This window comes from Chiloscyllium punctatum, chromosome 19 (genome assembly GCF_047496795.1).
Source record: "Chiloscyllium punctatum isolate Juve2018m chromosome 19, sChiPun1.3, whole genome shotgun sequence".
Classification (NCBI taxonomy): domain Eukaryota; kingdom Metazoa; phylum Chordata; class Chondrichthyes; order Orectolobiformes; family Hemiscylliidae; genus Chiloscyllium; species Chiloscyllium punctatum.
Genome location: NC_092757.1, coordinates 81,828,026 through 81,853,784, shown reverse-complemented (window position 1 = coordinate 81,853,784; position 25,759 = coordinate 81,828,026). Strand labels below are relative to the sequence as shown.

The following is a 25,759-nucleotide window of genomic DNA, read 5'->3' as shown; positions in this document are numbered from 1 at the left end:
TAGAATAGCTCCACCATTGTTTACTGGCTAAATATATCACATGTAGAGTTCGTGCCCTTCCATGAAGCCAGACAGTTAATTTTCTCTTAGTGCATCGAATTGAACAATTTATATACAAGTTGAATTCATACAAGAAATATGATTAAAAAGTGCGGAGTGCTCAGTTGACTATTGATCTCAGATGACATGGCAGCAGTGATGCTAAACCTGATCAGAATTCCACAATGTTAGAGAAGGTGCGCTAAATTAACCTGTGTCCTCACTCCTGATCGCTCTCTAATCACTGTCGAGTAGAAATTGCATGTATATGAAGATGCCATGGAAGCATAAGTGCAGGTTTTTGGCTACAGAAATTCTCTAATGTTTGAGGAAGGTCTACAAAGGGCAACAGTGTGAAACCTGGATTACTGTAATGGGTGATCTACATGCTGATGAGTGTTACAAGCCAATGTCCAGCATGATGAGGCAGCTTCCTCATTAACTGGACTGCTTTCCCTCTTGTTGGAGCTTCAGATGACCAGCTCTGTTGATAACTCTCTTGATGACAGCAGCAGGACAATCGCATTAATATTACAGCCCGAGTTCATTTCGCTTTCAGAACAACCTCATTTATATTCCAGCCCTTACTTATTTATTTCACATTCCAACTTTGGTCACTTCCTAGCTCAGAATTGATAAAAATACAATGTATTCTCCTTTGCTTGGTTTACATTGTTTAACTATTTACATCAAAGCCTATCTCATCACAGAATGTTGTCACTTGCATTACAAACTAGTCTGATTTATTTACACGGAGCATCATAATATGCTGTGCTTAGACTGCAGCTTTTTAATGTTATTTATTTATCTCATTTATGTTCCTTCACCTTGTATTGATTATAATGTATTCCCACCCTTATTTATATTACAGCCCTTTAATCTTAACTATCTCCTCAATGTTAATCGTAATGATAAAGGGATTCTCTGATATTCTAGTTGGCCTTGTTATTTATTCTGTTCTATCCCTTGAGCATGAATGGCCTAACTTGTTTAAATCACAAATCATTTAAATTACAATACTTCATCTCTAGCCAACAGTCTGCCTCACTTATATTATAATCCTGCCTCATTTAGATTACAGCCGAGTGAGATTGCCATCCCATTTCGATTACAGCCTTGCCACCTTTAAATTGCAGCACATCTGCCTCATCTATATCACAGTCCTGGCTCATTGGTATCATAATGCTTTTGTTTCATATATTTTAAAGGCTCATTAGTTTATATTAAAATTCTTATTTATATGATATGCTCGCTTCTTTATTTTAGTCCCCAGTTCATTGACGTGGTTTTATTCTTTCAGCCTGTTGGTACAGGGCTGGCACAAGAAATTCCTGTGGGACCCTTGGAACATAGAACATTACAGCACAGTACAGGTCATTCGGCCCTCAATGTTGCACCAATCTGTGAAACCAATATAAAGACCATCTAACCTACACTATTCCATTATCATCCGCATGTTTATCCAATGACCATTTAAATATCCTTAATGTTGGCGAGTCTGCTACTGTTGCAGGCAGGGCATTCCATGCTCTCACTACTCTCTGAGTAAAGAATCTACCTCTGATATCTATTCTCTATCTATCACACCTCAATTTAAAACTATGTCTCTTCATGCTACCCATCACCATCCGAGGATCATCTTGGATGTCACTGTTAAGTCACCTCTCAACCTTCTTCTCTCTAGCGAAAACAGCCTCAAGTCCCTCAGCCATTCCTCATGAGACCTTCCCTCAATACCAGGCAACATCCTTGCTAGTGTAGTCTGTTGCATCATCACAAATCTTATTAATGGAGCTTCTCCCTTTAAGGGGAGAGGGAAATTTACGAGGTGCACCATGCAAGGATGCTTTCACTGATATAGCAGTGGGCAATCACAGATTGGCGCTACCAGAATTCAGCTACCAGACTAGTTGTCCAGCATCAAAGTGATAGATCAATGCAAGCAGAGGAAATATGCTGTGATTTTCGTGCTTTGATACCTGCCCAGTGTGAGCCATTTCTGAGCAGCCAGTCACACACACTATTGGCAGAGGGCTTGAAACCAAAAGTGTGTTGATGTTGGTCAGACACTTAAAAACTTATTTCTTTACAAAACTGACTTGCCAACACTAAACTCTCTATAAAGCTGTTGGAAGAAGAAAAGGTAATTGAAGTATTTCATTGTAGAAAACCATTCCATGGCCGACATACCACAATGGCATCACTCCCTTTGATACCCAATTATCAACAACTTCTTGGGGGAAGTGAGTTCCAGATTTGACCACCCTTTATGCAGAAGACATACATTAACATACGTTCAGGAAATGGGTGTTCAAGAGATCTCGACACTGTCACCCAATGCATTAGAGCTGAGGACTGTATCAGCAGCTTTTACCAAATATACCTTGCTTGTGAATCAGGTAAAACCCTCAAAGCTGAGTTAGCATTGAACGTTGATAGAAAAAAAGTCTTCTTTGATATTGGTCAGCATGTAACCAAGGGCACCACATTGGTAGATGTGAGTTTTGAGAAGATTTGTAGCTCAGGTTGAGGTTCTGGATGTAGGTTTGCCTGGAGGCTTCATCTGGAGGCTCACTGAAGTTTCATCACCTAATATGGTGACGAAACATCTTAAAATGAATCTTCCAGCTCAGCAAGCAAACCTCCATCCAGATTGGTAGATATGTTTCAAAGGAAATTGGGCCTTTCTGGCTGTCATTAACAGTAAGCTCAGCAAGTTTATCTTGTTTTGTACCAATTTCATTGGGCACATGGATTACCAACAACACCCAATAGTAAAGTGGCTAAAGCTAATTAAACACCATTCCATTTGAGCCATCGAGTGAAGGATCGATGCAGATTTGATCGGCAGTCGAGTTTGTTCCTTATCTGGGTTAAAATCAATAGCAGGGGCAATGCCAGGGCAGACTTTGCCTTGTGCCCCTACAGGCAAAAGGGAAAATCACTCGGGGGGAAATTGAAACTGTGCCAGTCCAAGACCCTCCTTGCTACCCACTTCAGGGTGATCTGTGCTATTTCCTGCTTGTTACCAGACTTGATAGATGTAGAGAAGAAGTGAGCCCAAACACAGTGTTTGATATATTGATGCTGTGGTTCTTGGATTACACTCACGGTGTGGGTCTCTGTCTCTCATTTTCTCTAGACACCTATAAAGAGGCACTAATAGAGGCTGAGGCATATTTCGAGGGCATATTCAACCTGGGAAAGGAAAGCAGTTTGAAAAATATGTAAACAAAAATAATTCAGAATCTTCTTCAGATTACCATCATGCTGTACCCCTAATAAAATCAAGTTGAAATTCAGATGGATTACACAATTCCTTCCTTAATTCATTCTTCTCAGGAAATCACAGCAAGCCACATCTAATCTTTAATTTTTCCGATTTCATTTCCTACTCTCTTCAACAATGCAGCTTCCAGTTAATTTCCATCTACTAATCATTTTGCATTATCCCTTTGTACCAGCAGCAATTTTTATTGAACAATTGCTGGAAAGTACAGAGCAAGCCAACGAGCACCAAGTCCACTGTTCAATCAAGCATTGAAATGAGGTCTGAATGAGGAACAATAAAAGATTTGGTTCATTTATAGCCACGAGCATATTTCTCATTGAGGAGCTGAAGAGTTATCTACCTGGAGACGTACGTGGCTTTAGTAAATATTAATAAGCAAACTGCCACAGTGTGAGGTGTTGGCCGTCATCCTGTTCTAGTGTGCGGTGTTTAATCATGACATGTTATACTTTATTCATCTCAAGAGGATTACATTCACTCCACAACTAGGATAACTTCTCCAGATCAATATTAATTTGGCAATAAATCCTCATGTCATCAGGTCTGTTTTGTTCATCTGGTTATTGCATGAGACTCCTCTGAGCATTCACTAACTCGAAATAAGTTACATTTATATAGCGCCTTTCACTAATTCAAGGCATCCTCAGGTGTTTTCCAGCCAATGAAGCTGCACTGTTGGTTCTCAGGATAGCAGACTCAGTGCGTTACCTACACTGGGTTTAGTACTAGATTCTGTTTGGTTGCTGTTTGAACAACCTACGTATTCTCCATCACATTAAAGAAACAGGCAATAGTTAATGATGGAGATCACACGTCATGGCAATGTGGGCTGTGAAAATAAATTCAGACACATGGCTTCGGGAGAAATACTTTGGGGGTTGTGTCATATCAGGTAGAAAGGCCCCAGCTTCCAAACTTGGCCTATACCAAGTTAACTGTTTTCAGACAATGGCGGTATAATGGGTCTGAACCCATCTGCTTGGGAAGGAATAAAATTGTTCATTGTTCACGCTCCTGAATGCCAATGAGAAACCATCTGGAGCAATGTGTGTGTGAGTTAAAACCTGATGAGGTCAGTGTATCTTTGATTGACAACCAACAAGGACAGTGCGTTTGTACAAAACACCCAGCAAGCACAGTGTGCTGTATAAAACACCCAGCAAGGACAGTGCGTCTGTACAAAACACCCAGCAAGAACAGTGTGCTTCTATAAAATACCCTAAGGACAGTGGGCCCGTATTACACATCGAGCAAGGATAGAGCACCTGTATTACACACCCAGCAAGGAGTGTGTGCCACTATAAAACACCCAGCAAGGACAGTGCACCTGTAATGAACACCCAACAAGGACTGTGCACCTATATTACATCCCAACAAGGACAGGGCACCTATATTACACACCCAGCAAGGACAGTGTACCTGTATTACACACCCAACAAGGACAGTGCACCTATATTACACACCCAGTAAGGACAGTGCACCTGTAATGAACACCCAGCAAGGACTGTGCACCTATATTACACACCCAACAAGGACAGTGCACCTGTATTACACACCCAGCAAGGACAGTGCACCTATAATGAACACCCAACAAGGACAGTGCACCTATAATGAACACCCAACAAGGACAGGGCACCTGTGTTACACACCCAACAAGGACAGTGCACCTGTAATGAACACCCAGCAAGGACAGTGCACCTGTATTACACATCCAACAAGGACAGTGCACCTATATTACACACCCAGCAAGGACAGTGCACCTGTAATGAACACCCAGCAAGGACTGTGCACCTATATTACACACCCAGCAAGGACAGGGCACCTGTATTACACACCCAGCAAGGACAGTATACCTGTATTACACATCCAGTAAGGACAATGTGCCTGTATAGAACACCCAGCAAGGACGGTGTGCCTGTGTTACACACCCAGCAAGGACAGTGCACCTGTACAGAACACTTAAAAGGGACAGTGCGCTTGTATTACACACCCAGCAAGGACAGTGCGCCTGTAGAGAACACCCAGCAAGGACAATGCACCTGTACAGAAAATCCAGCAAGGACAGTGTCCCTGTATTACTGACCCAGCAAGGACAGTGCACCTGTACAGGAAATCCAGCAAGGACAATGTCCCTGTATTACCCACCCAGCAAGGACAGTGCACCTGTACAGAAAATCCAGCAAGGACAGTGTCCCTGTATTACCCACCTAGCAAAGACAGTGCACCAGTACAGAACACTTAACAGGGACAGTGCGCTTGTACTACACACCCAGCAAGGACAGTGCACCTGTACAGGAAATCCAGCAAGGACAATGTCCCTGTATTACCCACCCAGCAAGGACAGTGCCCCTGTATAAAAAATCCAGCAAGGACAGTGTCCCTGTATTACCCACCTAGCAAAGACAGTGCACCAGTACAGAACACTTAACAGGGACAATGCGCTTGTACTACACACCCAGCAAGGACACTGCACCTGTAGAGAACACCCAGCAAGGACGGTGCACCTGTACAGAACACTTAACAGGGACAGTGCGCTTGTATTACACGCCCAGCAAGGACAGTGCGCCTGTACAGAAAACATAACAAGGAGAGTGCACCTGTACAGATCACCCAGCAATGACTGTGTACCTGTACAGAACACTCAGCAAGGACAGTGTGCCTGAATGGAACATCCAGCAAGGACATTGCGCCTGTGTAGAACACCTGACAAAGATAGGCAACAGCATTGTTTACATGGTTATATATATAAAGGAATTGTTCAGTATGAGGTGGTCCCAAACATCAGTCCTCCTTTGCATCTCTCTTCCTTCAAGAGAGGATAATGAGGAAAAAGAGGCCCACTGTAAGATTGATAGCTCCTACCATGTTTTACAACTGTTCCACATTTTGGCAGAATTCTGGCATAACCTGAAGCTGACGATACAATCAGCCCAAGTCCGGGCCATATCTATGTGATGGATGGAAGATCATTCCTGGAGAGGCATTCCAATCGATGGGGGATGGATTAGCAGAGTGCTGGATCAGACAAGCTGCAGTGTGCAACTTCCAATCCGTCCTAAGCCAACTGAGCAAGTCCAGCAGCTGAGATACAGCCGGTTTGATAACAAAATAACCATCCTGATTTCTTGCTGCTGACCTCTGTGCGACCAGGGAGAATGCTGATCAAGTTTATTTATTGGAACCTCAGCAAACCTGTCGAGCCAGGAAAAACAACGATTATCTCCAGCTCAGAGCTTCCAGGGAGATGATTTGCCCAGAGGCCTGCTAATGGAGTTCAAGTTAATTCACTGAAGGTGGGACACCTCAAGATGATCGAGAGCTGTGACAAGACGCTGTATAAATGCACAGCCTGCTTTTCACCCTTTTCATATTAATTTACCACCAATATCATTCTGTTGAAGTTAGTCTTTCAACAGAAGATTACATTTGGGCCATTGGCATTGCCGATCCAAGTTGTGGAGCTGTTCCCTTTTCCTGCCAAGAAGCTTTTCCGTCCGAGTACATTTTAATTAAGCAGCTGTCAGGCATATTTCATAAGGAAAGGTGAGTTTTGCCCATAAGCCAACCACTGAAACACATGAAAGAAGCTTAATGACACGTGTATTAGTAGTGCAGTCTCCTCATGCATGTAATGCATTTGCTATTATCAATGTTAGGTGAATACTAATAGCTCCCGGGACTGGGCAGAGGATGGATGACAGCTGCAAAGGTTTCCTTTTAAAAACACTGCGTTATGGAATGACGAGTTGAACCTTTCTCCTCATTTTGTCCAACAAAAGCAACACTGAAAGTGAGTTAGTTATTTACACAAGGGAGCAACTCTTCCCTTTATTCATTCACAGGATGAAGACATCAGTGGCTAGGCCAGCAATCATTGCCCATCCCTAATTGCCCAGAGGGCAGTTAAGAGTTAACCACATGGCTGTGGGTCTGGAGTCATATGTAGGCCAGACCAGGATGGTAGTTTCCTCCCCTAACGGACGTTAGTGAACCAGGTGGGTTCTTCCTGGCAATTGTCAAGGGACTCATCGTTATCATTAGACTTTTATTGAATTCACATTCTGTCATCTGCTAATGGCAGGGTCCCCAGAACATTACTTAAATCTCTGGATTAGCAGACCAAGAATTATGCAACATGGCCAATGCCTCTCCTTCTCTTGCCTGATGATATCTTCTAGGTAAAAACAATGACTGCAGATGCTGGAAACCAAATTCTGGATTAGTGGTGCTGGAAGAGCACAGCAGTTCAGGCAGCATCCAAGTAGCTTCGAAATCGACGTTTCGGGCAAAACTTTTGCCCGAAACGTCGATTTCGAAGCTACTTGGATGCTGCCTGAACTGCTGTGCTCTTCCAGCACCACTAATCCAGAACATGATGATATCTTCTATCTGCCTGAACAAGACGTGGCAAGGACAAAGAATGGTAATTGCTTGAGCTGGTTGCTATGGGCACTGCCTGTGATGGTGCAGGTCAATGGCAGGACGATGCATCTTGAACGGAGATACAGTTTACAATTCCAAGACTCTTTATGCATCCCATCCAGCCTCCCAGATGCAGACCTTTGTCGGATTTTGTTAGTTCAGCCTCACACTAATTTTGCAACTTAACTAGACACGGACAAATAAAAGTCTCACTTCTTTTCTCAGATAAAAGCTATATCAGTCAAAATAGGGGCCGCTCTCAAAATGATTTGTATTTATATGGCACAATAAGTGACCATTAGTTGTAACAGCTACTCTCTTGTATGGGGCTTTCTACCTTGGAGAGCTATGGATGTTCAGACATTGAGTAATTTCAAGATCAAGATGAATAGACTTTGGACATGCTGGGAATCAAGGGGCATGAATATAAGGTGGGATAGTGGAGTGGAGGATCAGTTGATAATCAGTCATGATCACTAGTGCTTGGGGGCATAGATTTAGGGTGAGAGGGGAAAGATATAAGAGAAATCTAAGGGACAACTTTTTCACACAGAGGGTATATTTGTATGGAATGAGCTCCCAGAGGAAGTGGTGGAGGCTGGTACAATTGCAACATTTAAAAGGCATCTGGATGGGTATATGAATAGGAAGGTTTGGAGGGATATGGGCAAGTAGGACTAGATTGGGTTGGGATATCTGGTCTGCATGGACAAGTTGGACTGAAGAGTCTGCTTCCGTGCTGTACATCTTTATTTCTCTGTGACTCTACGACTTGAAGATTAGTCACAATCGTATTGAAAGTAGGTTTGAGGGCTATTTCTTAGGTTATTCGGGTCTACACCAACTCCACAGCAGCTGCAAGGTGAGAAACCATCAAAACTGTTTTTAAAATGTTGTTAAGTGGTTATTGACACAAATTTCATTTCCTGCTCAGCCAAACAGCATCATGTAAGGTGCTTCAAATCCTCTGTAACAGGCGGCTGGGGCATTGGTTTAATGTTACTTCTGAGGGACAACATCTATGACAGTTTTTTACTCCCTTCACAGAGAGAGAATTACTAACATATTGCATTGGGCTAACTCCTATGACTTCAACACAAAGCCTTTTGGATCAGAATGTTACTAGTTGAGCCAAGCTGGCGTATACAATGTTCCTACACAATATTGTGTGTGTTCAGGCACCATAGTGTACTGTTTCGATCCTGCCATATTCACCTTTATACATGATTTGGAGATGCCGGTGTTGGACTGGGGTGTACAAAGTTAAAAATCACACAACACCAGGTAATAGTCCAACAGGTTTAACTGGAAGCACACTAGCTTTGTGCTTCCATTTAAACCTGTTGGACTATAACCTGGTATTCTGTGATTTTCATCTTTATACACGTATACTGCTTCCTTTCAGCCTATGCCTGAAGGCAATGGCAACTTCTGTACAATGCAGCATGTTTTATTTTGTAGCATTAAGTGAAAAGGAAATTCCAACCAATACGCACTAGTCTACGCATGGGACTTCTGATCCCTAATGGTCTAGTATGGGCTTGTGTCTAATGTTTTTGTGATTTACTGAGAAGCAGTGATTCCTCCAAGTCAAAGAGGAAAGGACTTCTGATTCATATCAAAATAAGTGGCCACTCGTGGTTGAGATTTCAGTCAAACTCCATACACCTCAGGGTCTCTGTTCATAGTCTGACATGCTGTATGCAGTGTATGAGATCATGTAGCTATCTACACCGTGATCTACTCTGTGTTTCCCTTGGGAGTAGCCATCTTGGACAATAATGATGCAATTGGAAAATATGCCTTGTTGATGGTGCAGTGGGTGATTCATCAACATCTTGGTCAGGCTACACAAGGAATCTTATGAGCTGTTCTGTCTATTATATGTACTGCCACTGTTACCTTCCAGATATATATTCTGCAGAGTGTGCATGGCCTTGTGTGGATGAGGATAGCCACCTCTGGTCTAATTAGAAGAGTCTGTTGTTGTAAATAAGATATGGTTTATAGCATCTTTGTAGCAATTTACATATTACAAGCATTTGGTGAACATTATTACTGAGACCTTTTGGACACCCAGGTCCGAGGTAAGACTCCTTGAAGAGCCCTAGTTATATTTCCCATCATCCTAAGGACATCATCGCAGTGGGTGGAGCTTTTGGCACTCTATCAGTATTAAGCCTTTCAGACCCATAAAGAACAGTGGTTACCTGGGAAGAATATATTAGTCTTGGAGGGAACAAGGCATAGATTTACAAGAATAACAGTTTGACTCCGAGGGTCACGCTGCGAGGAGTCGTTAAATAGACTAGGGTTATACTCCCTAGAATTTTGAAGCTTAAGGACCAATTTGATTGAAGTTTAAGAAATGGGTAGGTGATGGTGTAATTTTGTCACTGCACAAATAATCCAGAGACCCAAGTAGTGTTCACAGTAGATGATAGAATTTGATTTCACTAAAAATCTGGAATGAAATGTTTAATGATGACCATGAAACATTCCTGATTGTGAAAATCCATCTGGCTCACTAATGTCCTTTAGAGAAGGATATCTGCCATCCTTACTTGGTCTGGCCTACATGTGACTCCAGACTCATAATAATGTATTTGAATCTTAACTGCCCTCTGAAATGGCTGAGTAAGACTCTCAGTTCAAGGACAGTCAGGAGGATAACCAATGCTGGCCTGGCATTCCACATCCCATGAATAAAAAAAAGGAACAGGTTGTGAGAAATGTTTCTGCTCAGTTGGGAGTGCAGGACTAGAGGATATAACCTAAAAATTATAGCCAAACCAGATGTAGGTTTGTTCACTGAGCTGGAAGGTTCGTTTTCAGATAGCTTGTCATCATACTAGGTAACATCATCAGTGAGCCTCCAGTGAAGCACTGGTGATATGGCCTGCTTTTTATTTATGCGTTTATGGTTCCTTGGGTTGGTGATGTCATTTCCTGGGGTGATGTTATTTCCTGTTCTTTTTCTCAGGGGGCGGTAAATGGGATTCAAGTCAATCTGTTTGTTGATAGAGTTCTGGTTGGAGTGCCATGCTTCAAGGAATTCTCACGTGAGTCTCTGTTTGGCTTATCCTAGGATGGAGGTGTTGTCCCAGTCGAAGTGGTGTCCTTCCTCATCTGTATGTAAGGATACTAGTGAGAGTGGGTTATGTCGTTTTGTGGCTAGTTGATGTTCTTGTATCCTGGTGGCAAATTTTCTGCTTGTTTGTCCAATGTAGTGTTTGTTACAGTTCTTGCAAGGTATTTTGTAAATGACATTAGTTTTGCTTGTTGTCTGTATAGGGTCTTCCAAGTTCATTAACTGCTGTTTTAGTGTGTTGGTGGGTTTGTGGGCTACCATGATGCCAAAGGGTCTGAGTAGTCTGGCAGTCATTTCCGAGATATCTTTGATGTAGGGGAGGGTGGCTAGGATTTCTGGATGCACTTTATCTGCTTGTTTGGGTTTGTTGCTGAAAAATCAGCAGACTGTGCTCAGAGCCAAAATGTTTTGTGAGCTAAATTGGAAAAGCACTTCTTCAAACAAAGGCTGGTAGAAGATTGGAACTCATCCATAAATGTCAACAGAAACTTTATCAATTGCTAATTTCAATCTGAAATTGATAGATGTTTGATATCCAAAGGTATCAAAGGATGTGGAGCAAAGGTATGGAGGTAGGGTGCAGATCAGACATGATCTCATTGACTGGTGGAGGGACAGGCTAAAGGGGCTAAGTGGCCTTCTGCTGTTCTTATGGGTGAAAGTGACACTGGTTCAAGGGCAAGGACAATTTCTCCACTCATTTACTTGTTACTTCAAGCAGAATAAAGGTTTGATCTCTGCACAGCCTGTGGTATTAAATGGACGCCTGCTTCATCATCTTACCTCATGCACGTGGAGTGATTGCCCTCAAACTGTAAGAAACCAATTCTCTCTCTTTAATGGAGAGAGATGCCTATGGTCCTTTATGGACCATGGCTCCTTCTATTACATTCCGTGTTATCTTAGGCTTGTTGCAGACATTTGTAGCACAAATGTGGACCCAACACATTTCCTCAACTTAATGTATTGCTTTCTCAAAAGTGATCTATGCCTGTGATTGGCTTTTTAAATGGGTGATGGAAGCTTCAAGCGGCCTTACACAGATTAATCTCTTATTCAATATCAAGTCTGCCATGTGTATGTGGCAAAACATTGCCTAAGTATAAAATTGGCCTATTTGTCAATGTAGAATTCAAGAGTAATTAGTAGAGTATTGATCAGGACTAAATGATAAAATCCCTGCAGGCTCAGTATGAGCCAGTTGGCTGTTTTATCTTCTAGTCAAAGTTAAAGACCAAGTACAAAGTTAGGCTGCGCTAAGCAAACCAGGGCAATGCACTGAACCTCTCTTCCATTTCTTTGTTACCTCTAGACTGGACAGCACCAATGCCCTCCTGGCTGGCTTCTAATCTACACTCTCCTCATAGCTGAGCTCCTCTAAAACATTGCGAGCTACCATCCAGGGCAATCAGCCCAGATGGCTGATAGCCCATCCACCACCTTAAACATTCACTCTCTCCACCACAGGAGGACTACAGTAACCCATTGCAATCTCGTCGTTTATACCAACTGAGGCATTTTATATGCTAACAGAGTTTATGCCAACTGAGGTATTTCAGATGCCAACTGAGTTTATACTAACTGAGGCATTTTAGATGCCAAAGGGGATTGACAAAGTAAACGTAGAGCGGATGTCTCCTCTTTGGCATCTAAAATGCCTCAGTTGCTTCTTTCAAAGGGTTGTGGAACTTACTTCCTCAGAGCGTGGTGGATGCTGGGAAACTGAATAAATTTAAGGAGGTGATGTACAGTCTGTTTAATTCATAAGGGGTTAAAGGGTTACAGAGAGTGGATAAGGAAGTGGAGTTGAGGCAGGAGTCAATGTGGAACATTTGAGCCATGGGTGCCACCAAGACCAGGCACCACGGGGTTGATTCGGTAGATGGCATTGATCTCTCAGAGTCAAACAGTGTGGTGCTGGAAAAGCACAGCCAGTCAGGCGGCAGCCGATGAGCAGGAGAGTCAATGTGTCGAGCATAAGCTCTTTCCCCAAATTCTTGATGAAGGGCTTATGCCCGAAACATCGATTCTCCTGTTCCTCAGATGCTGCCTGACCTGTTGTGCTTTTCCAGCACCACACTTTTTGACTCTGTTCTCCAGCGTCTGCAGTTCTCACTTTCTCCTAAATAAACACACAGTGTCAATTGTTAGGGCATCCTCTAGCCTGCTCCTCTGCCATCTTTAATTCTGATCTTACCAGCAGACTGAGCCCTCTCCTCCACCATCTGCCTGAAACCATCCGTGTGGAGGTGTGGATTGGTGAACAGAGGCTCCCTGTTGACGGCCACTACTCTTGATGGAGGAGACATTTGCTGATCCTTAAATATCCCAACTTTTCCCCGATTAGTATCAACTGCTCTTAATCTCAACTGGAGCCTAACTCAACTGACACAGCATTAGCCCCCAGTGGTACCTGCACTCCATAAATGAATACAAAAATGTACTAGAGGAGTGTAGGCTCAGTTGTCGTGTTTAAACCATCACACTAGCACACTATGAAGCCTAGAAGCTACAAAACATGGTACTCAAGGCTTTTGTGTTAAGGTTAGCAACTCTTGTGAGGTTTATGTTTATTCATTTCTTCACATGACCTCCATCGTAAACCATCCTGCCCCAACATTACCACAATTGGTCTGTTTTTATTCACTCACAGGATGTGAGTGTTGCTGGCTGGGCCATCAGTTTTTGCCCATTCCCAATCGCCCTTGAGAAAGTGGTGGGGAGCTTCCTTCTCAAACTGCTGCAGTCCACCTGTTGTAGGTAGACCCATAATTCCCTGAGGGAGGGAGTCCCAGGACTTTGACCCAGCAACCCTGAAAGAATGGCGATAAATGTCCGAGTCAGGATGATGACTGGCTTGGAAGGGAACTTGCACATCGTGTTGTTCCTATGTATCTGCTGCCTTGCCTTCTAGATGCAAGTGGTCATGGGCTTGGAAGGTGCTATATAAGGGTCTTTGGTGAATTCCTGCAGTGCATTTTGCAGCTAATACACACTGCGGCAGAGTGTCAGTGGTAGAGGGAATGGATGCTCGTGGATGTGGTGACAAACAAACAGGCTGCTTTGTCCTGGATAGTGTCAAGCTTATTTAGTGAAGCTGCCCCCATCCAGGCAAGTGGGGAGTATTCAATCACACTCCTGACTTGTGTCTTGTAGATGGTGGAGAGGCTTTGGAGAGTCAGGAGGTGAGTTACTTGCTGTAGTATTCCTAGCCTCTGACCTGCTTTTGTAGCCATTGCGTTTGTGTGGTGAGCCCATTTGAATTTCTGATCAATGGTAACCTGTAGGCTGTTGATAGTAGGGGTTTCAATGATGGTAACACCAGGGGCAGTGGTTAGATTGTCTCTTATTGGAGATGGCCATTGCCTTGCATTAGTGTGGTGTGAATGTTACTTGCCAATTGTCAGCCCAAGCCTGGATATTGTCCAGATCTTGTTGCATTTGAACATGAACTGCTTCAGTATCTGAGCATTCTGCTCGTATTCAATATTGTCCTAGCAAATATACTGGAAAGGCCACCAAACTATTACCTAATTGAATGAGTCTTGACTGTTAATAATACACAACCATTTTCCCTCCTTTTCCAATACCTTTAAGACGAAAACATCAAAATGTTCAAAGAAATAATAAAAGTCCATTTTTTTTAGTGCCCATGATGAGTTTACCCCTGGGTTTATTCACAGGAGGTTAACTTCCAATTCTAGGACAATTCTCAAGACTTGGCAACAGTGGATCAGTGGTTAGCCTACTGCCACACAGCACCAGAGACCTGGGTTCAATTCCAGCCTCACACGACTCAAGGAGTTTGCACATTCTCCCCTTGCCTGCGTGGGTTTCCTCCAGGTGCTCCAGTTTCCTCCCACAATCCAAAGATGTGCAGTTTAGGTGATTTGGCCATGCTAAATTGCCTATAATATTCAGGGATGTGTGGGCTAGGTACATTAGTCAGGGGCAAATATAGGGAATGGGAATGGATTTGGTTGGGTTATTCTTCGGCGAGTCGGTGTGGACTTGTTGGGCCAAAGGGCCTGTTTCCACATTGTAGGGATTCTAACGCTCACCACAGCTGCATAGAAAAAATCTAAAGTGTTATAAAAAGTGAACATAACCAATTGCTGTAGTTTCGGCTTTAATGCCACATTGCCTCTGAGATCTGTTCTAATCAACGGTGTGACTTAACATACAGCCATTGTAAAAGAAGGTGCCTTACTCAAACAGCATTGCTCCTAATGAAGCTGTCAATGTAGTTGTGAAGGAATGAGTTACCTCAGTACACCGTCAATTACAGGGAAGGTAATGGAGATTTGGCAGTGAAATAGCAGGCAGTAATTCAATCAGTAGGAGGAAGAAAAAACTGGTGGTGCTGGTAATCTGAAATAAAATCAGACAATCCTACAAACACACAGAATCTAAAGAAGGAACAAGAGATTATAGCTCACTGGACTCGAAATGTTAACACTGCTTTCTCTGCACAGATGCTGCCAGACCTGCTGAGTTTCTCCAACAGGTTCTACTTTTGTTTGTTTCAGTTGGGGTGCATACTTGACACTGAGTTGAAAGGTTCTCTCCTCCTTTAAGATGTTCCTTCAAACCTACAACTTTGACCAAACATTTGGCCACCTGACCTCATGTCTCCCTCTTTGTTGCAGTGTTAGCTTTTGGCTGATTATATTGCTACCAAATGCCTAGCTAGGATTTACTGCACCAAAGGAACTATATAAATGCACAGAGAATGCTGGAGAAACTCAGCGGGTCTGCCAGTAGAGAGAAACAGAGTTGATGTTTCTAATTTGATCAAATTTGATTTGATATAGTTTCTTTACTATACAATTGCAAGTTGTTGCTGTGACTCCTCTCTGGATATAAGCTCATGGTCTAGACTAACAGTTCATTGCAGTGCTGACAGGCAGCTACATTGCTTGAGGTGTTTTTGTTTTTGGATGACATGTTAAATTGAGGCCTTTCAAACGGATGTAAGAGATTTGAAAAAGGACAGCTAGTGTCTTGGACAACAACCTTCTCACAGCCAAAACTGCCAATAAACAGATGATCTAACAGTTAGAGAGGTGTGGGGTTTGCAAGCAAATATACAGCAGTGGTTCCTAGCACTGATAGCCTTCAATGCAGGGATGTCCCCAGCCCTGAGGTGAGAAGAGCCTCCAGGGTAGCAGCCACTGGGACGTTGCTTGGTCACACACATCGCCTCCTCTACCTCCTACTCCAATTCCAGGGTAGCAGCCATTGGCATGTTGCATAGTGGCAGACCTCTCCCCCATCCCTCCCCCCACCTCCCCCACTCCACAGCTCTGAGCGACTACTTTGGGGACTCAGTGCACATTGGGGTATGAAAGTCGGCCAAGGGCCTTCCCAACCAGAACGTAACCCTGGTAGAGACAGGAAGGTGACTGTGTTTGGGTACACCATCATCCCACTCAATTAAATGCCATTCCGACCTTGGGCTTGCCATCCCCTGGAGCTGAAGATGGCCTCATTGTCACCAGGCTGATGTTTTCCAGCAGGCTCAATGTGGGTTGAGCTGAGTGAGTAATCGTCACGATGTTCTACTGCACAGAGTAGAAGGGTCCTTACTGTTGCACCATTCCTGAGAATGCCAGAATGTTTATAATGCAGAAGGAGGCCACTCAGCCCTTCGTGTCAGTCCTGGCTCTTTCAAGAGCAATGCAGCTAGTTCCACTTCTCCTGACTTTCCTGGTAGTCTTTTAAGTATTTTCTCCAGATATTTAAATAACAAACTCTTGAAAGTCACAGTTAAAACTGCATCTGCTACACTTTCTGACAGTGTATTCCAGATGTCACTACCCCTTGCACTCTCCTCCTGGACTTGCTGGTGCCCATTACACTGAGGTTCCACAGATACCATTACAGACTACCTGTGTCAAACCCCCATTCTCCACTTGTGATTGTGAAAGGATGGGCGCCAGAGCACTAGACAGCATCAAAACCGAATCATCCTGCACTGACCAACCCCCAAAGCGCCCCTCAACTCCCAAACCTTCAAAGGAGGAACGATAATGTAGGCTGATTTATCCTCCCCCCGGTTTCAAGCAACCATGTGTAGTACTCAACAGGGGACTTGATACCTTCCTGTCCTCTGGCCCTGCTGTATTTGTGAAATAGGTTTTGTTAACAGAGTTCCTCTGTGTAAGGATCAAGTTTAGGCAGAAGCATATGAGAAGCAGACTTGCTGGAGTACTAACAGGGATGGAACTCCCACTGGACTGCCTGCTCCTTGGGGAAATCAATGTTCAGCAAGTCTCTGATCAAGTCTGGTCTTGCTGGCTTAATCAGTTCTCTGTTGTCCAGATCTGCATTACACAGAAGAATCCTGTTTTCATACCCCTAGGTAACCACACGTTGATGTGAATGATTAGCTTTGCAAATGCTAGAGAAACTTTAAATGCTCCTTGCATTCATTACCACTAGTAAATTCAACTGTAGCCTCCTCTTAGTGTTCGCTAAATTCAGTCTCAAGTCAAAGTTGCGCCTCACTCTCATGTAAGATTTCCATGTCAAGTACCATGGCAATATAAAGAAGGAAATATATTTATATAGCACCATGTTTGATCCCAGAATGGGCTGAAGTGCATCATAACTAATTACGTACTTTGGAAGCTTTCACTCTTGTAATGTAGAAAACACAGCAATTACTTTGCCACCAGCTTTGTGCTAATGACGAAATAATTTGCCTTGGTAAACTTATGGCCTGTTTCGTATAATTGCCTAGTTCGTCTTAAATAGAATGGATAATTTTGTACAGACTCTAGAAGATGTTCAGGTCCTTCTGCTGGATGAAGCCTGATTAGCTTAGTTTCTCATTGTCATTGTATAATTATTCCAGAAAGTCTATAGATTGGGTCATCAATTTCGAATTGTATTAAGATGCTAAACTAATATTCTAGCATGCGGGGAGGATTTTTTGCCCATTCAAAGATTTTTTTTTCAAGAATTCTACAAAATATGCAACAAAAACAGAAATTGCTGCAGAAACTCAACAGAAGTCTGGCAGCATCTGTGGAGAGGAAGTGGAGTTAATGTTTTGAGTCCAGTGAGCCTTCTTCATGAACTTTCCAAATGAAGAAGTTAGGATAAAGCCGTCAAAACCTTTTTAGCCACAGGTGCAAGTTGCCAATTGAGTATGTTGACAAGAGACAGTACAAATGGGTTGAACGGATAGGTATATACAGCCTTAAGAGAATATAATGAGGGATATAACGGGGTGTAGAAAGAAAATTGATGTTCTTGGATGGTCTAATGGCTTGTTTCTGTTTGCAGAAATTCTTGTATGTAACTCCATCAATTTTCAACTTCCAAGTCAAAAATATTTAGCTTGTTTATACCTTGCAAGTTTACTGGTTCCATATCTAAATCTATTTTGTTTCTATTCCATCAGCTAAATTAATTAAAATGTCAAATGCTGTGCACAAAATTGCAGCCTATTAAGTTAGCATGTAACTGTACTTGGAGCTGCGTGGCAATGAACAGGAAAGAAAACAGACCTGCTCACTAAACATTCCTTAAAAAATTCTCGCCAATCCATAACCTATTATGGCTCATCCCTGCGTGAAGGGTGGCACTATTTACTTGCTAGATTGGTGTAAAATATCCCAGCTAAACGAGTAATTGTTTACAATGGGATTCTGCCTGAAGGCAGATCACAGACTTGATGCAGTACAAGAGGCTGAAATGGATACAATGTAATTCAAGGTAGGAAAACACCCACTGACATTTCTAATTGCTGAGCTCACTACAGCTGTCACCTGATAATAAAGTCTAATGTTTTGCTTTAAAAGCTCATTATGAAGCTGGATGCATGTCCTCTGCCAACAAGGGCTGGAAAATGCCAGCTCTCATGTAACCAATTCTGCCAACCATTTACTCTGACTTTATGTACATCCAAATGACCTCCACTCTTCGCTCTGCCATGGGACAAAGAATTATTTTTACACAACCTGCATTGACACACCGCTCTGGTAAGTGAGACTTGAACATGGACCTTTCAGTCGAGAGACAGGAGGAATACCACAGTGCCTCCATACTCTTTTTGCATAATCAACCTATTTGGATATATTATTATTTCCTTAAAAGATTAAGGGGCTATGGGCATCACTGGCTGAGACAGGATTTATTGTCCATCTCTATTTGCTCTTGAGGAGGTGGTGGTGAGCTGCTTCAATCCATGTTGCGTTGGGACAAAGACTGTACTGTAAAGGAGGGAGTTATATAATGTTGACCCATTTTCAGGCATGTTCTGACACACTTCCAGGGCAGGTGAGACTAGAACGCAGACATTCTGAGCTAGAAACAGGATTAGAGAATCTAATCTCTGGGACACCCGCACCAATCAACCACACCACCCCGTGGCCCAACATTTCAACTCCGCCTCCCACTCTGCCGAGGACATGGAGGTCCTGGGCCTCCTTCACCGCCGCTCCCTCACCACCAGACTGGAGGAAGAACACCTCATCTTCCGCCTCAGAACACTTCAAACCCAGGGCATCAATGTGGACTTCAACAGTTTCCTCATTTCCCCTTCCCCCACCTTACCCCAGTTCCAAACTTCCAGCTCAGCACTGTCCCCTTTACTTGTCCTACCTGCCAATCTTCTTTTCCACCTATCCACTCCACCCTCCCCCCCCCGACCTATCACCTTCATCCCCTCCCCCACTCACCTATTGTACTCTATGCTACTTTCTCCCCACCCCCACCCTCCTCTCACTTATCTCTCCACCCTTCAGGTTCTCTGCCCGTATTCCTGATGAAGCGCTTTTGCCCGAAACATCGATTTTACTGCTCCTTGGATGCTGCCCGAACTGCTGTGCTCTTCCAGCACCACTAATCCAGAATCTGGTTTCCAGCATCTGCAGTCATTGTTTTTACCTTAGAGAATCTAACCGTTAACTCTTGACATTCAATGCCTTACAGAACCAGTGAATTCCCTCCATCAACAACATGGGTTAGTGGTGTTTACCATTGACCAGAAACCAAACGGGATTATCCATATAAGTACAGTGGCTACAACCGCAGGTCAGAGGCTCAGAATCCTGCTGCGAGTAATTCACATCCTGACTCTCCAAAGCCTGTCCACCAACTACAAGACACAAGTCAGGATTGTGATGGGAGAGTCCCCACTTGTCTGGATGAGTGTGGCTCTAACAACAGTCAAGAAGCTTGACACCATCCAGGACAAAGCAGCCTGCTTGACTGGCAACATATCCAAAAACATTCACTTCCTCCACTACCGACACTCAGTACCTGCGTTGTGTACTATCTACAAGTTATACTACAGAAATTCACCGAGACTCCTGAAACAGTATCTTCCCACCCAAAGCCACTACCATCTAGAAGGACAAGGGCAGCAGGTACATAGGAACACCACCATCTGCAAGTTCCCCTCCAAGCCACTCACCATCCTGACTTGGAAATATATAGCTGTTCCTTCACTGTCCTGAATTCTCTCCCTAACAGCATTGTGGGTCAACCTATAGCTCATGGATTGCAGCAGTTCAAGGAGGCAGCTCACCCCCACCTTCTTAAGGGCAAGTGGGGACAGGCAATAAATGTTGGCCCAGCCAGCAATGCCCACATCTCATGAATGAATCTAAACTGCTACACAACAAGAGCCCCCCAATTCTCTCCTGGTGTTTGTACATGCATCAATAGTTAACTGAAATGATTCTATTTGATCAACAGAAGCTTAATTCATAGCACGATGTTCTGTCAGTGCAGTTGAGTTGATGCATCCTTTAGAGACAAGATTAAAAGGAGCCTGCATATCAGTGCAGAGTCAGGCTGCTTAACTCTCCTTCGGAGAATGGTGCTCAGAATGGGTTGTCTCATTCTAAGCATGAGAAAAACTGGCATTTCTGTGTTTGCTTTCTAGGGATGATCCAATGACTTACTTTTCAACTGTCGGTGTCAACATATAGTAAAACAAATGTGACAGTTAGCAGACAGCAAGAATTGAGAGGAGTACAGAAGGGAATAGCTTTCATTTTTTTAATCTTTCAAGCATGTGAGGATGAGTTGTGAAAGACTAGCCCTTTTTCACCGAAGGGGAACGGGTCAAAGATCACAAGTGCCGGCCTGTCAGCCTCATGACTGTGGTAGGGAAACAGCAGAAGACAATTAATCTTCAGTATTACAGATTTCGCAGAACACTGTCATATAAGGGGTTAATGGTTATTATGCCAATTGTTGGAGTCAAGCAAAAAATGATGTTAGATGTAGTTGGAACCAGACTAGAGCAACATTTTGATGAAGTCCTATAACTGCTTTCCTTGCAAATAATGTAAATATTCATTTTTAACAGTGTGGCTTCAAGATCTCTTCCATTAAAGACATGCCAATCAGAAACGAACAAACATGGGCACAGACATTACAGGCAATATGCCTCACCTTTGTACTGTGTGTCTCCTTGTTTCTCCATAACTTGAACAGGGCACAGGTGTGGAATACTCCATAAAGCTCGAAACTCTTCTCTGACAATATCCTACTGTTTGAACGATGTGATTCATTTGACTTTTAATTAACTGGGTTTCATTCAGATTCTCCTGCACCATGTTAAATATCAGAAACACATCCCAGGCCACAGAGTATTTTGTAACTGCCCAAGACATAATTTACATATATATTCCTTTTTTTAATTGTAGGACACTGGGTGTATGCATGGTAAAGGACTGATGGTGCTATCTATAGAGCAGACAGTCCCATCCTCCCAGCTGGACAGCAGAGAGATAGAGAAAACAAAGGCAGTTAAGCAACAAGAAAAACAAAAGATTAAACATGTTACCCCGGGGACATAGCTTTGTTCCTGAAATCCTTTTGTTCCGAAAATGATATTGATAAATATATTTACACCCAAGAAAATCACTTTGAAGAAAAGTAGCCATGAAATTTCTGTTGGTGCTAATTTTAACAAGGTTGTGGATTCTATAGATAAATGATTGAGAAACACACCTACTTATTCATTTCTGGAATAAGAGAGCTACTTCCATTTCTCCAAAAATAGATTAACCCACTTGAAAGGCAAGTGAGTAATAGGATTTTTTTTGCTTACTGAGGGATTTTTAAAGCCAATAATCAAAATGATGTGTCACTTAACTTACCGCTGCACAGTCTAATCAGAGAGTATTTTACTCCAGCCAACGTTTGGGCTTACTGTGCTAAATGATTAGAAAGATTACAAATGGTCAAACTGCGAGTATTTACCAGGGGTGAAGTTTCCTTAAATGTTACTTTTACTTGGCCTTCCTAGGCTTGAATTCCAGCTCTGTTCCTTCAAGGATGTAGCTGTCAGTTCATAGAATCCCTACATTGTAGAAGCAGGCTGTTCAGCCCATCATGTCCACACCCAACCCTCTGAAGTGCATCCTACCCTCACCCCCATGGTTAATCTACCTAGCCTACACATCCCTACACAGCAGGCAATTCAGCACATCCAATCAACCCAACCTAGGCATCTTTGGATTGTGGGAGGAAACCCACACAGACACGGGGACAGTGTGCAAACGCCACACAGACAGTCACCCAACAGTGGAATTGAACCCTGGACCCTGATGCTGTGAGGCAGCAGTACTAACCATTGAGCCACTGTGCCACTTCTGCCACAGGGACCAAGCATTGAAGCTATGTAACCAAGCAGTTTTCCCACTGGGCCTGTTCTTCCAGCAGTGCAGTCATGCTGCCTTTCTTTGACAACCATCGTACCACCTCTGGATTTTCTTCATGTACCTTCTTGTCTTAAAAAAGGATGTTTTGCAATATTATGCTCTCAATTCATTTCTTCATTGACCTCATTTCAAAGAAAAAAGTTCATAAATGCATGACAGGAAACTGAACCATTTCAACAAAGCTTGTGACAATAGCATTGGGAAATAGAAATATTTTCTGGCAGAGGTCACTGTTATAATGAGCAACCTTACATCAACAGTAAAAGGGAAATAAAGCTGTGAGGGTTTCTATTCTTTATTCCATTTATCCACTGATGACAGCTGGAAAATACATGGACAAGAACACTGAATGATGAAGTGCCAATCTATGATAACTATTGAGGTGGGAAAAGGAAACTGGAGGAATAATACTTGATAATTCACCTGGGGAGCTTACATACCAATGGATCATCAACCAACCCAAGCTTCCGGTTACCATCCATTTTAATCACCCCTCCCAGTCCCCTGGCGACGTGTCCATCCTTGGCCTCCTCCACTGTCAGAGTGAGGCCAAATGTAAATTGGAGGAATAACACCTGACATTTTGCCTGGGAAGCTTACAGTCCAATGGCCTCAATATTGAATTCACTAGCTTCAAACTCCCTCCATCCCCAGCCATATCCCATGTCTAGTCCCCCCATCCCTCCTCGTTGCCTGACCTGTTTTCACCTGTCCATCTTCCTACTTCTGGATTAGTGGTGCTGGAAGAGCACAGCAGTTCAGGCAGCATCCAAGGAGCAGCGAAATCGACGTTTCAGGCAAAAGCCCTTCATCAGGAATAAAGGCAGTGAGCCTGAAGCATAGATAGATAAACTAGAGGAGGGTGGGGGTGGGGAGAAAGTAGCATAGAGTACAATGGGTGAGTGGGGGAGGGGATGAAGGTGATAGGTCAGGGAGGAGAGGGTGGAGTGGATAGGTGGAAAAGGAGATAGGCAGGTAGGACAAGTCCGGACAAGTCATGGGGACAGTTACTGAGCTGGAAGTTTGGAACTAGGGTGAGGTGGGGGAAGGGGAAATGAGGAAACTGTTGAAGTCCACAGTGATGCCCTGGGGTTGAAGTGTTCCGAGGCGGAAGATGAGGCATTCTTCCTCCAGGCATCTGGTGGTGAGGGAGTAGCGGTGAAGGAGGCCCAGGACCTCCATGTCCTCGGCAGAGTGGGAGGGGGAGTTGAAATGTTGGGCCACAGGGCGGTGTGGTTGATTGGTGCGGGTGTCTCGGAGATGTTCCTTAAAGTGCTTTGCTAGGAGGCGCCCAGTATTCCCAATGTAGAGGAGACCGCATTGAGAGCAACGGATACAATAAATGATATTAGTGGATGTGCAAGTAAAACTTTGATGGATGCGGAAGGCTCCTTTAGGGCCTTGGATAGAGGTGAGGGAGGAGGTGTGGGCGCAGGTTTTACAGTTCCTGCAGTGGCAGGGGAAAGTGCCAGGATGGGAGGGTGGATTGTAAGGGGGCGGCGTGGACCTGACCAGGTAGTCATGGAGGGAATGGTCCTTGTGGAAGGCGGAAAGGGGTGGGAAGGGAAATACATCCCTGGTGGTGGGGTCTTTTTGGAGGTGGCGGAAATATCGGCAGATGATTTGGTTTATGCAAAGGTTGGTAGGGTGGAAGGTGAGCACCACTTGTCCTTGTTACGGTTGGAGGGGTGGGGTCTGAGGGCGGAGGTGCAGGATGTGGATGAGATGCGTTGGAGGGCATCTTTAATCATGTGGGAAGGGAAATTGTGGTCTCTAAAGAAGGAGGCCATCTGGTGTGTTCTGTGGTGGAACTGGTCCTTCTGGGAGCAGATACGGTGGAGGTGGAGGAATTGGGAATACGGGATGGCATTTTTGCAAGAGGTAGGGTGGGAAGAGGTGTAATCCAGGTAGCTGTGGGAGTCGGTGGGTTTGTATAAAATGTCAGTGTCAAGTCGGTCGTCATTAATGGAGATGGAGAGGTCCAGGAAGGGGAGGGAGGTGTCAGAGATGATCCAGGTAAATTTAAGGTCAGGGTGGAATGTGGTAGTGAAGTTGATGAATTGCTCAACCTCCTCGCGGGAGCACGAGGTGGCGCCAATGCAGTCATCAATGTAGCGGAGGAAGAGGTGGGGAGTGGTGCCAGTGTAATTACGGAAGATCAACTGCTCCATATAGCCAACAAAGAGACAGGCATAGCTGGGGCCCATATGTGTGTCCATGGCTACCCCTTTAGTCTGGAGGAAGTGGGAGGATTCAAAGGAGAAACCTTCCCACTGACCAATCACAGTAACCCCCTACGTGCATCCACCTATCACCATTCCACCTTCCCTTCCCAGCCCCAACCCCCTCCCTCTATTTTGTTCTGGGCTCCCTTCCCCCAGTCCTGACGAAAGGTTTCAGCCCAAAACGTTGACTTTCCTGCTCCTTGGATGCTGTCGGATCTGCTGTGCTTTTCTAGTTGCACATCTATTGATTCTAGCTTCCAGCATCTGTGATCCTTACTGTCTCCAAGGTGGGAAATCTTACTGACCTTCACTGTGGGACTTCTAACATCAGACTGGAGCCTGCACCAACCCACAGAACTATCCGTGCCTCCAAGCTAAAATATTACTGACAGATTTCTGCCAATTCTGACTGCTTCAGGGGTCCCTTCCTACAAAGGCCATATTTCTGACCATAAAGACATCAGGAAGTACATGGTAAGTGAGTACAGGAAATATTTCCGCGTCAATTTTGCTGTCAGGCATCTGTTGCGAGCAGTCTCACCTCAGAGTCATAAGCTTCTGGGTTGAACTTCCAATCCAAATTTGAGCACAAGATTCTAAGCTGACCTTCCCCTGCTGCCTTTCAGATAAGATATTAAGCTGAGTCCCGTCAGCAGGATCAGGTGTCCAGTGACCAGGGAGTGGGATAGAAATCACAAGCTTGGCCTCACCTCTGAAACAGGCACAGCGACCCCAGCCACCAACAAGAGAGCAGGGGACCTCACTTTGATCCCAGGCACTATTTTGATGAAGAGTAAGGGAGTAATTATAGAATCCCTATAGTGAGGAAGTAGGCCATTTGGTCAATCCTCCGAAGAGCATTCCATCTCATCCTCATAATCCCACATTTCTCATGACTAACCCACCTAGCCTGCACATCCCTGGACACTATGGGCAATGTAGAATCCACCTAATCTGGACTCTGGGAGGAAACCCATGCAGACACAGGGAGAATGTGCAA

General features: G+C 43.9%; 1 protein-coding gene across 3 annotated transcripts in view; it reads right to left on the bottom strand.

The window, feature by feature from the left end:
* LOC140491533 (LHFPL tetraspan subfamily member 7 protein) overlaps positions 1-25,759 on the bottom strand; it is a 290,336-nt gene that overhangs the window by 147,297 nt on the left and 117,280 nt on the right. The gene's annotated exons all lie outside the window — the stretch shown is intronic.